This window comes from Protopterus annectens, chromosome 13.part0 (genome assembly GCF_019279795.1).
Source record: "Protopterus annectens isolate FY-2018-M chromosome 13.part0, PAN1.0, whole genome shotgun sequence".
Taxonomy (NCBI): Eukaryota; Metazoa; Chordata; order Ceratodontiformes; family Protopteridae; genus Protopterus; species Protopterus annectens.
Window position 1 is genome coordinate 259,223,811 of NC_056747.1, and position 12,782 is coordinate 259,236,592.

The window sequence follows — 12,782 nt, forward strand, 5'->3', positions numbered from 1 at the left end:
TATGTTAGATTAAATCCAGTCCTGGTTTCTTGACATCTTCCGTGTCTTCAGTATTTGTAGCTGTGTTCAGCTGTGGTAATGAATGACACGAGAAGTGTGTATACCAATACTTGGTTCAAACTAAGTAAGTACAGAGGTCCACTGGACTTTTCTTAGCAAGAGATTGGCAGCGTGCCAGTGAATGCCTTCTAAACAGAGGGGTAGAGTATACAATTGTACAATTAGCAGTGGCAATAGCGTAGCAAATACAATAATGCAATAGCTATGGTGTGTATGTAAATATATGCGCATGTATCTGTCATAGGATATATGTGCATGTGTGCTTTTTTTCCTTGTGTATATCAGGTAAGATACAGTTTCTCTTGGATGTTGCGCCTTAAACTCACACACACACACGTGTGTGTGTGTGTGTGTGTGTGTGTGTGTGTGTGTGTGTGTGTGTGTGTGTGTGTGTGTGAGTGATACATGGAGTTATAATAATGGTACACAATTGTACAGTGGCATACCAAGAGTCTAGTAATATTGAACCTGAAGTCATTCATGCGTTTTGATGATCACATACTCTACCACAATTTATATGTAATTGTACGAAATACTTCAGGTATTTAAACACTTTATAATTAAAAGATGAAGTTCATTTAATGCAGTCACACATGAAACTGTAGAAAGAAATGTAGTAGTTCAAGTAGAACAACTAAAGGGGGGGTGGGGTGAGGAGCAGAAGATCTGATCTGAAACTGATAGAATTAAATATAGGAGCTTGGACCAGGAAGGCCCTAACTTAACAAAAAAAAAAAAAAAAAAAAAAAAAAACAGCAGGGTACAACGCTTACAGTAAGAATTCCTCAGAGTAGGTGGGATAGGTTTCGTCTTCAGTAGGTGAACTACAGTGGGGCAAATACTGAGTTAAAGCAATTTGTAAAGTAAGCAGCATGCTAGGGATTATAACCCTCGGGTGGATGGGAAGGAACATAGTTTCCAGAAGGCTGATAACTAGTTGCTCTGTGGAGTTTGTATATTTTTATTGTAGATGTACAATATACAGTGGATATAAAAATTTACACACCCCTGTTAAAATGCCATGTGTTTGTGATAAAAAAATGAGACCACAGTAAATCATTTCAAAACTTTTCCCACCTTTAATGTGGCATATAACCTGTACAGTTCAATTGAAAAACAAATCTGTAAGGGGAAAAATGTATAAAAAACAAAAAAGTACAATACGCTGGTTGCTTATGTGTGTACACCCTTAAAACTAATACTTTGTTGAAGCACCTTTTGATTTAATTACAGCATTCAGCCTTCTTGGGTACGAGTCTGTCAGCATGTCACATCTTGACTTGGCAATGTTTGCCCACTCTTCCTTGCAAAAGTGCTCCAAATCGGTCATATTGCGAGGGCATCTCTTGTGCACAGCCTTCTTCAGGTCACCTCACAGCTTTTCTGTTGGATTAAGTCTGGGCTTTGGCTGGGCCATTCCAAAACTTTAATTTTCTTCTGGTGAAGCCATTCTTTTGTTGATTTGGATGTATGCTTGGGGTCATTGTTGTGTTGAAAGGTGAAATTCCTTTTCATCTTCCGCTTTCTAGCACATGCCTGAAGATTTTGGGCCAAAAGTGACTGGTATCTGGAACTGTTCATAATTCCCTCCACCTTAACTAAAGCCCCAGTTCCAGCTGAAGAAAAGCAACCCCACCTCCCAAGCATGATACTGCCACCACCATGCTTCACAGTGGGGATGGTGTTCTTTTGGTGATGAGAAGTATTGTTTTTGTGCCAAATGTACCTTTTGTAATTGTGGCCAGAAAGTTCAACATTGGTCTCATCGGACCATAACACATTTTCCCACATGCCATTGGGAGACTTTATGTATTGTTTAGCAAATTTAGCTGGGTCTGGATGTTTTTCTGTGTAAGAAAAGGCTTCTGTCTTGCAACCAGACATATGGAGAATATGGGAGATTGTCACATGTAATACACAACCAGTACGTGCCAGAAATTTCTGCAGCTCCTTCAGTGTTGCTGTAGGTCTCTTGGCAGCCTGCCTGACCACTTTTTGTCTTGTCTTTTCATCAATTTTGGAGGGATGTCCTGTTCTTTGCAACGCCACTGTTGTCCCATATTTTCTCCACTTTTTGGTGACCATCTTCACTGTGTTCCATGTTCTATCCAATGCTGTGGAAATTTTTTTTGTACCCTTCTCCTGACTGATACCTTTCATCAATGAGATCCCTTTGATTCTTTGTAAGCTCTCTGTGAACCATGGCTTTTGCTGTAGCAGGCAACTGAGTAAATGTCAGAAAAATCCTACAAGGACAGCTAAACTTTATTTGGGTTAATCAGAGTCTCTTTAATTGATGGCAGGTGTGCACCCAAGAAGACTGCTGTAATTTAGTCAAAAAGTGCTTCAAAGTATTAGCTTAAGGGTGTGCACTTTTATGCAACCAGCATATTTTACGTTTTTTATTTTTTTCCCCTAACAGATTTGTTTGTTTTTCAATTGAATTATACAGGTTATAGGTCACATTAAAGGTGGGAAAAGTTTTGAAATTATTTATTGTGGTCTCATTTTCTTCTGTCACAAAAACCTGGCATTTTGAGAGGGGTGTGTAAACTTTGCCCACTGTAGATGGATAGATATAGGTAGGTAGGTGTGTGTGTGTGTGTGTGTGTGTGTGTGTGTGTGTGTGTGTGTGTGTATGTATGTATGTATATATATATATATATATATATATATATATATATATATATATGTATATATATGTATATATATATATATATATATATATATATATATATATATATATATATATATATATATATATATATATAATATCTGGGAGAGTCCTGACTGACCAAGTGGCCTAGGTTTGATTAGTGGAACAGGTACTGATGAAGCTGTGTCTGTGTAGGGGGAATGACTAAATGATGCTTGCTCATCTTTATTCTTTGTAAGGGTAGTTTTTAGCATGCATGCCAGGGGAGGAGCATCTGTTAGATTTCCTGGTAGAGAACTGAAAATGCATGGAGGCGCTTATTGCAAGGGGGGAAGGGACTTTGAGGGTTTTGCCACTTGCAAAACCAGCTGAAGCCCCCCTTAGACTGACCCATTGCACATCTGCCCCTTGGAAGTTTGTGGTCATGCTCATGTAGGGATTATAGATCATAATACAAAAAACCCAGTCCCGAATGCAGGTCATATTACTACTCTTGTTGCGTACAAAGCTTGCTCCGAGGCAAAGAAATGGGTTGTAGAGCTCTCACCTCTAGCAGGAAAAAATGGGTCGCTAGAGCAGCCATGGTAGAGGCTTGATGGTGGTTAGAAACTGGAGCAAAAAATCTCTGCCAGTAGACTGCTTGTTTTAATTTTTATTTTAGGGTATTTCCACCCTTGTTTCACAGCTTTACTCTAGCCTGTTTATTGCCACCTTACATATTGTGTTTTCTTTAGATATTTTAGTTTATCTAGTGGCATGGTTGCTTCCTTTTATCTGTTTAAGGCTCCTTCTCCCCATTGCCTATGTAGTAATTTTTTTTAAGCTCCTATTGTCTTGATTTATACCTTTCCAGAGCACCGTCCTTGGCTTCACTACTCACCTTGATGTCTGCCCTTACAAGGTAATAGTTCTGTTGGTAGAGTCTGCCTCCTTAATTCTCAGGATCTGTTTATTCATTCCATGTGGTTTTCTGTTTTCCTGCAGCTTTCCAGATTTTTACAGTTACCTGTATGTATGTGGAAAAAGACATTTTACCAACTAATCTCTATGTAGAAGGTGGCACCAATGGTAACATGCTCCACCTCTGTCCAAACTGCCTGAATCTTTTCTGAACTGGTGGTTTACCTCTCCTGTTTGTGTGGTTTCCTTTCTATCTGCATTAGTAATAAGCACTTTAACAGACTTGTTCCCTAGAAACCAGCTGCAGTACTGTCCCCAACTTGTACTGGGGTCCCTGTTCAGTGGTTCCTGTCATATAGTTGGTAGATATGCTTCATTGGTGTAAACTTAATGATTTACAGCATAGGAAATTTGTTAGTGGTTTTAAGGACTAAGGTGATTATTTTCCTTGGAAAAAACTGTTATTGTTAAAGGTATTTTGGGTGCACTAAGCTATGCTGTCATTTAGGAAGGTATCAGTGAAGTTGGCTTCCTGTAGATGTTTGTGCTGTTTTTGAGATTGAAAATAATCTTTGACTCTTATAATTGCAAGGTCTTACTGAACTTGTCCTTTGACTGCAAGCATTAAGGTTCTTAATTTCAACAGGGGTGTTTTTTTTTCCTTTATTGACCAAACCACAGTACTTGTCCTCTACCTAACTGAAGGAACTTTGCTTTGTAGATATTGTGGATCACGGCGCTGTTAGTGTTTTGAAGGAACCTTGCATTGTGCAGATTTTCTGGGTTATGTAGGTATTACTTTTGAGCTTCATTTAATGAGCGACAGTCTGGACCTCCACTTTACTGAGCTGAGTGTGTTGTTGTGTAATTTGGTTTTGCTGAGTGTGTTGTGTAATTTGGTTTTGCTGAGCCACACTTCACAGGATTTATGTCACTGATATAAAATGTTGATTAATGACATTTGAATTTTTACATGATGGCAGTCCCAGGCTTCTGCATGGTGGTGTATCAGAATACTGTTATTTATGTCTTATAGGTGTACTGTTGCTGCACACCAGTTGCCAGGTGCTTGTTTTCTCTAATGATTGTTTCACTGACCAACTTGTTTTAAATGAAGTCTGAAGAGCAGGCATTGGTACATGGTGCTGGTTAGCAGAGTGCTGTCCCCCTGGTTTCTGCATACAGGTACTGTTTCTGGGCTTAATCTGCCTAGACTCTACCCTGGTATGCTCTGCCCCCACTATGCAGGACATCCACATCATAACCCAGAACTCATTTCTATCAGTAGAATCCTGGCTTACCAATTCTCAACTAATTCTAAACCCAAATAAAACCAAACAACTCCTCTTCTAACCCTCAAGAACATCTACAACACTCCCAGTTTTCACCCCAGAATCCAAAAACAAAACTACTATCACCCCTGTGACATACACCAAACTGCTAGAAGTTGAAATTGACAACAGTCTAAAATTTGATTTACACATAGCCCAAACTATCAAAAAAGTTTGTAAAACATTAGGCGACCTTTACAGAAACAAGAAATTTTTAACCAAATCTACAAAAGCTACCATTGCCTGGACACATCTCCTATCACCCCTACTCTACGCCTCCCCCATACTAACCAACCTATGCAAATCAGACCTTACTAAACTAGACTTATGTTACAATAAAGTAGCCAAATTCACTACAAACTACCCCTACAAAACACACCATTGCACAACCCTTAGACAACTATACTGGCTAGAACTTCCTCAGCTCCTCCAATACAAGCAACTAACCTTCACCCATAAAATACTCCATGAACCAGATAAAACCCCAGCCCTTTAAGATCTTATACAACTGTACACCACCACTAGAACACTTCTATTTACTCACTTAGAAAAATCCTGGCTTTGCTCTTGCTACCCACCTGATTAACTCTTTTTTTATTCTCGACTTTTTATACACACTCTCTGACTTTCTTTAGATCTGCACTTTACAGTACTATCCTATTATGCCTTCTTACTTCCCTATATATACTTAAACTTTTACCTCATATCATTTAAAGCCTTCCCCAAAAATATCACACTGGGCTTTCTAATATATATGCTAGTCTAGTTTGTATAATACCATATACTCTTTGATGTACAAATTTTGTTAAAATTGCTGTGGTGTCATCTTTTTCGGTTATTTATATTTGCAATGTGTACTTTCATTGTTGACCTGTACTCTGTAATTTTCTTGTGGTTTAATGTTTGTTTTTCATATTGTTTCTCCCTGGGCCTCTGCTTAGAATGGACCTGTGTCCAGTCGGACTTTCCCGGTAACAAATGTTAAATAAATAAAATAAGTAAATAAGGCATTCCTACTTGGACTTTTGTTTTGTTTTCTATACAGTGCCAACCCGATGTCACTTTCGTTTTTGAAGCGTTTTACTTCTGTTGCAGATAGACATCTCTAGGGAGAATTGTTTAACCCATATGTTGATGCACAGATGTTTGCACTTGTGTACCTGTCACCAGATATTGCCCTATACAGGCATTTCCTTTCAGCAGTCAAGGGTAGGATCTTGGTATGTTTTGCGACATTTCCTGGTTGAAACCAATGTATGTGTAGCATATCAGAATAATGAGTGTGTGTACAGAAATGATGTCTCTATGGACCTGGTAACAGTCATTATTTCTAGGCCGCAAAGCAGTACCAACCATTTATTAATCTGCTGCAAAGTAGGGCTGTTGTACAGTACTGGCACCTTAAATAAGTAGGTTGCTTTAAGACCTCAGCAGGTCAGCAGCCCATGCATTGTATTCTATATACCCAAGGTGGGGTTGTTGCTTTTGCATGTATTTTATGTGATTATATGGAGTTGTAATGTTTCATTTGTAATGTACATATAATTTTGTCTTTTCTTCACATCCTTTATTGCATTGCAAAGAATGCCTTGCAGAACTTCGTGGTAAACAAGACCATAATTTAATCAACCTTAGTGGTGAGAACTTCCCCTTCCCCCTTAGCCTGGTGCAATTGCCTGAGCCCAACATCTTTCTCTCAGAAATATTTCCTGTGTCCCTTCTTTGTGGTTCTTAAATAAGGAAAGTTTAGTAGATTGTTGTCAACAAAATCCCTTTGTTTTACTTGCGATGGTAAATTCTCCTTCCTTGAAACCTTTACATTTGCCCTTTCTTTTTATTGCTCACCAATTTGATTAGAATTCCATCTAGTGTGGATTCTTCATTTGCTATTTCATTCTGTATGCAGCAGTGTATAGTGATTACAGGTTTGCAGCAGTGACCTAGTGGAGTATCTGGTCATTAGTTGTTTGAGGCAAAGTCTGAGACAGACAACTGAATCTCTAGTATGTCTCCACCCTTTATCATCAGTCTTTGTTTTTATTTCTTAGTGCAGAGCTTGCAGCGGTGGCCACCACTGTGGAAGAACAGTACTTTAGTACATGTTGTTGAAACAACCATAATTTGGAGGTACTCATTCTGATAATACCCTGAAAGTGCTGGATTTATGAGAACTTGGTTATTGTATCTGTTAAGACCATATAATAAAAAAAAAGGAAAAAACGGAACTTTATAAAAGGAATTCTGGGGCTTTTATGATGTACAAGCAAATATATGTCAGGGTCTTGTGCTTCCCTTTGGTGTTTTTTTTTTTTTTTTTTTTAAACCTCCTCCATCTCCAGAATTAACTGCCGATGTATTTGATGGAAACACAGGACAAGGACGTTGGGCAGCCATTCATTCAGCCTCTTCCCATCTCCATTGTTCATTGGGGCATAGGAGAACATCTCACTTGGATGAAGATTCCGTTCTGTATTTAAAGGAATGACAGGAGATATCTATGACAGAAAACCAACCTACCTACCTACCTGCCAGTAGGCAAGCCCTCATTTCTCAATTTTCAACATTGCCATGTGAATCAGACCTGGGGTGAATGTAGGAAATCTGCAGAGCACCCCACCTAGTCCGGTGATCCTCTGTGCAGTAAGTGATCTGAAAAATGTGAGCAATCTTTCTTATTACAATATTTGTAGAAGTAACTCCTGCAAAGTCATCTATCTTTTCATTTAGACCAACAACACGCTTCTAGTGAAGTGCATCATGGTTGGGTTTCTAGTATTGTGCCTGAAGAAGGAAAATCTCAGTGGCTGGAAGTAGGCGTTCAGCTTCGTTAGTTTTTCTTTTGAGGTACATGTACTACACAAACTGAATTGTGCAGTTCTCAGACCATCTTAATCTGGCATTTCATAGCTGATCATCAAGCTCTTCAGATGATACACTTTGGTTGTCTTAGCTGAGACTTCCATCTGTTTCCTGTGGCAATGAAGCTCATTACCAATGTGAGCAAGAAAAAGCTGTAATTGTGGAGTATTCACGGACACATTCTGTTAGTTCCCAGGCTGGCAGAACGTTGTTATTGCAGTGTGCCTTACGTCTACTGTGCAAGGTCCACCCCACACACACACACACACACACACTATAGAGAGACAAATGGTAAACATTCTTCTGTGTGCTTGAGGTGTAGCCATGTTTTAAACCCATTTTAGTTCATCTTTAAAATTTTCATTCTAGCCTTGCCTATTCCTCTGTTGTCTCAGCTATTTTTTTTTGTGTTATATGACCCAAGCTCTACTCTTTGCTTCTCTTCAAGGGGTTAGTAAGAATTTATGGCTCCCCCCCCCAAACCCATATCCCAATGAAAACTCAGTTTTTACTTGTATTAGTTCATCTTGTTTCATTGTTTGGTCACCTCCATGAAAATGAATTTTTTTCTCTTGGTAGCTGCGAAATTCTTCTGGCAAAAGTTTTGATAACAGTGCTATCTGTGAGTAGCTTTATTATTCACAATGAGAAGGTCTTGCATGTTTCATTCCTTTAAGTTTCATGTTTATGATAAATTTGAACTAATCTTGATGTCCTTCAAGAATGCAACTGCAGTCCTGACATATGGGTTGTCCTGCCTCAGGCAGCCCTTCGGTCGGCTGGATTCCAAAGTCTGGGTCCGGCGTCGGCTGACGTCGCCTCCTCCCCAACGTCAGAGCGGCTGGAGTATAAAGGCATCCGCCGATGCCATCTTCTTCAGTCTTTCTTGCCGCGCGGTGCCCGAAGCAGAAGCAGTTCGCAAGTGCCGGTCGGTCAGCTCCTGTGTTTTCAGTTACCAAAGTCATCTAAAAGCTAAGTACCCCGTTGGGGAACATTTTTTCTTGCCTCAGCCGATGTCAGAAAAAATTGAAAAAGTTAATTGTTTGTCTTGTGGTAAACAAATACCTCATAAGGACTTCCATTCTTACTGCCTCCCTTGCCTGGGCCCAGACCACGACGTCTCGGCCTGTGCTGCCTGTGCTTGCTTTAATAAGTGCACACTCAGGCGCCGGGCAGAATTTGCCGAAGACTTTTTTGGCGAATATTTTGCTTATATCATGCCGTCGGAACAACCGACAGCACAATCTACCAAAAAACGCAAGGACCGGGACCGACATCCTCGGCCCGTGTCTTCCACCGATACCATACCTAAGCCCTCCGCGAGTGCTTCGGTCCTTTCGGAAGTGGTAATTCTACCGCCCCAGGCCGATGACACCGCTTTAACACGTTCTTCGGTCCCGGAGATTTCACCGGTGCCGGTTGTTGATTTTCCTCCAGAAACCGAAGCTCTGGATTTACCCAACACCATTCCTGTGGACAAGGTTACCCCTGCATGTGGGGCAGCTAGGCCTCCGGTATCTATGTCCATCAAGGCCTTTGCACGTGCTAAGGCTGCCAGCCAGGCCAAGGCCCATCCTAAGCCTACTGCTCAGGGCCCCTCTTCTGATAGACAGATCATGACTCTTGCTGCAGATTTAATCTCTCTTATCAGGGGTTCTCAGCCGCACCCAGACAGAGGTTCTCAGCCGCCTGCAGATAAAAGGCCTAGAACTGAGCAGACCGACACCCTCTCTTCAGATGAAGCCTCTGGGGATTCAGAGCACTCCGATACCCAGGAAGAATCCTTCCAGGCCTATGAGGACTCGGATGCTGAGGATTCAATTCCCTCTGCCTCCCCTCCAGAGGATATTTCTTTTGGTGAAGTTCTCCACTCCATGAGAGAACATTTTCAGTGGCAGGGTCAGGATTTCTCTGACTCCAGGAAAAGGCTACGTACCTTCCTTAAGCTACACCAACACAGACCTTTAGCTATTCCTCCAGTGTTGGATGTCCTTGATGATGTATACTCGGACTCCAGTGCTTCGCCTGATTCTCTCCCTCCTGCTCCTGTCAAACCTGACAGATATTACAGGGTCCCTGAAACCCATAAGCATCTCTTTAAGGCCCACTCTGTGGATTTAGAGACTATTTCACAGGGCCCCAAGGCAGTGACTACTTCCCCGGCCAAAAACCCTCTGCCCGCTGACGGGGAAGCTAGGTCCCTGGAGAGATGGGGCAAAAAAGTTTATACCTCTTCCACCCTTGCCATGAGGTCACTCAACTGCCTTTTTCATATGTTTCAGTACCAGGATTACTTAATGGATGATTTGCAGAAAAAGTTAGCCTCTCCTGAGCCTATAGATAGAAAGGCATTGCAGGATTTGGTTCATAACACTCAGCAGGTTAGCAATCATTTTCTTCTGTGTGGTTATGATGCATTGGAAGCTTCATGTAGGGCAGCCATGACAGGGGCCGTTATACGTAGACATGCTTGGTTGAAAGAACAGCCACTGCCAGACCATGTTAAAGTTGAGCTCCTGGATGCACCTCTGGAAAAACAGAAGCTTTTTGGTGCTAATGCACAGGATGTGTTGAAGTCTATTGAGGAAAAGGCAAAATCAGTACAGACTGTCGAGGATTTCCTCCAGGTTCAGCCTCCCAGATTCAGCAGGAATTGGCCTTCTAAGAATTGGTCCTTTCCAGACTCAGACAAGTTTCAAAGGGGAAAGAACAGGCGTGCTCGAGGTAGAGGGCAATACCGAGGCTCCTACAGGGGCCGCCAATGGCAACCACCAAATCAGAGAAGTGGCGCAGGTAGTTCACCTGCACCACAGGGCAATCACAATGACTTGACTTTCACTCCGCCTACCAAGGGTTAAAGAGAAGCACCTCTAGGTGGAAAATTATCCTTATTCTCAAAGAACTGGCACATTTTAACCAAGGACAAATGGATTCTGGACATAATAGACAGAGGTTACAGGTTCCACTTCCACACCTTACCAACGAGACAAGGCATGCCAAACCTGCCGCAAAATCAAAGGGCAGAGGCTCTCTTACAAGTTGCAAAGCTGTTACAAATAAAAGCTATAGAAAAGGTTCCTCCTCGGGAACAAGGCCAGGGATTCTATTCAAGACTGTTCCTTGTTCCAAGAAAAGAAAAGCAATGGAGGCCTATACTGGACTTGTCTGTTCTAAACACCTTTCTCATTGTGCCAAAATTCAAAATGCTGACGTTACAGCAACTCCTTCTTGGCTGGTTAATCTGGACCTCAAGGAGGCATACCTGCATGTCCCAATCAGACTCAGCTGCAGGAGATACCTCAGATTTCTTGCAGGAACAGAGCATTATCAATTCTCAGCATTGCCGTTTGGCTTATCTACTGCGCCCAGAGTATTCACGAAATGCCTGGCATCAGTAGTTGCACATTGCAGACTCCAGGGGATTCAAATATACCCTTACCTGGACGACTGCCTCATACAAGCAGACAGCAAACAAACATTGATAAAAAATTTGGACTATGTCATACAGTTGCTACAGGCTTTGGGATACACAGTCAACATTCAAAAATCAAGACTATTACCATCCCAAAAGATTATTTTTCTAGGAGCAAAACTGGACACGCAATCACAAATGGCTTTCCTCACAGAGGAGAAACGGCATTTACCAGATTATTTCAAAGGCCTAGCAAAACTTACCCAGCTGACTGCAAGGAAGATCCTGCAGGCCCTGGGTTTCATGGCATCTTGCATCCTTCTGATCCCTCTGGCAAGACTACACATGAGAAAGCTACAATGGTATCTAAAAAGCTTATGGTCTCAACACAGCCACAACCTAGAAGACGTAATACCACTCATTCCATGCCTGCAAAGGGAATTTTTGTGGTGGGCTCAAGCAAGCCATTTAAACCAAGGCATGCCCTTCAACAAAGTTCAAGCAAGTCAAACCATTACAACAGACGCCTCAGATCATGGATGGGGGGCGCACATGGAGGACAGATGCATTCAAGGTCAATGGACTCCCACGGAAATGCCTCTGCACATAAATCAAAAAGAGATGTTGGCAGTGATGCATGCAATAGAAGCCTTTGGAAAATCTCTTCAACAAGGCCATCTGCTAATAAGGACAGACAACACCACTGTCATGTGGTATATAAACAAACAAGGAGGCACTCACTCGTATCCCCTCTGCAGACTAACAATGGCTCTTTGGGAAAAGTCCCTGAAACTGAACATCCATTTGCAATCCCAGTTTGTTCCGGGCAAGGACAATGTTCTGGCGGACAGGTTGAGCAGAAATTTCGTGGATCCACATGAATGGATGCTGCATCCACACATTTTCTCACAAATAACTGCATGGGGAAGACCGGACATAGATCTATTTGCTTCTCATCTCAATCACCACCTGGGCAGGTTCTGCTCAAGGACACACCATCCTCTAGCCTGGAGAACGGATGCTCTCTCCTTCAGCTGGAATACCCTAAAAATCAATGCATTCCCTCCTCTACCACTACTGACCAAGGTGTTACTGAAGATCAAAGCAGAGCAACCAAAAGGAATACTGATGGCTCCAGACTGGCCGAGGCAGCATTGGTATCCCTTGCTATGAGCATAACTCACACCAAACCGTGGCCCTTGCCCCAGTGGCCTCTGCTTCTAACTCAACACAATTACAGGACTGTTCATCAAAGCCTGCAAACATTACAACTGTCGGCTTGGAGGGTTCCATGACTTTGTCCCATGTCCCCCTCTCCGAAAAGGTTCAGGAAATCTTGCTGGAAGCACGCAGACCTTCCACCAGAAAAACCTATTCGGCCAAGTGGAAGAGATTCATCATCTGGAATACCAAAAAAGGGACGATGCATCAGTGATGAGCATACCTCAGATATTAGAATACTTGGCAGAAATGTTTCATAATGGCCTCTCATATTCTTCCATTAAAATTCACGCTTCAGCAATCTCAGCAAATTACAACTGTGACCCACCTGTGTTTTCGCATC

At 41.8% G+C, this 12,782-nt stretch overlaps 1 protein-coding gene across 1 annotated transcript in view; it reads left to right on the forward strand.

Annotated features, from left to right (window-relative positions):
* Nucleotides 1-12,782, forward strand: part of CNN2 (calponin 2) — a 285,521-nt gene that overhangs the window by 191,257 nt on the left and 81,482 nt on the right. The window lies entirely within an intron of this gene.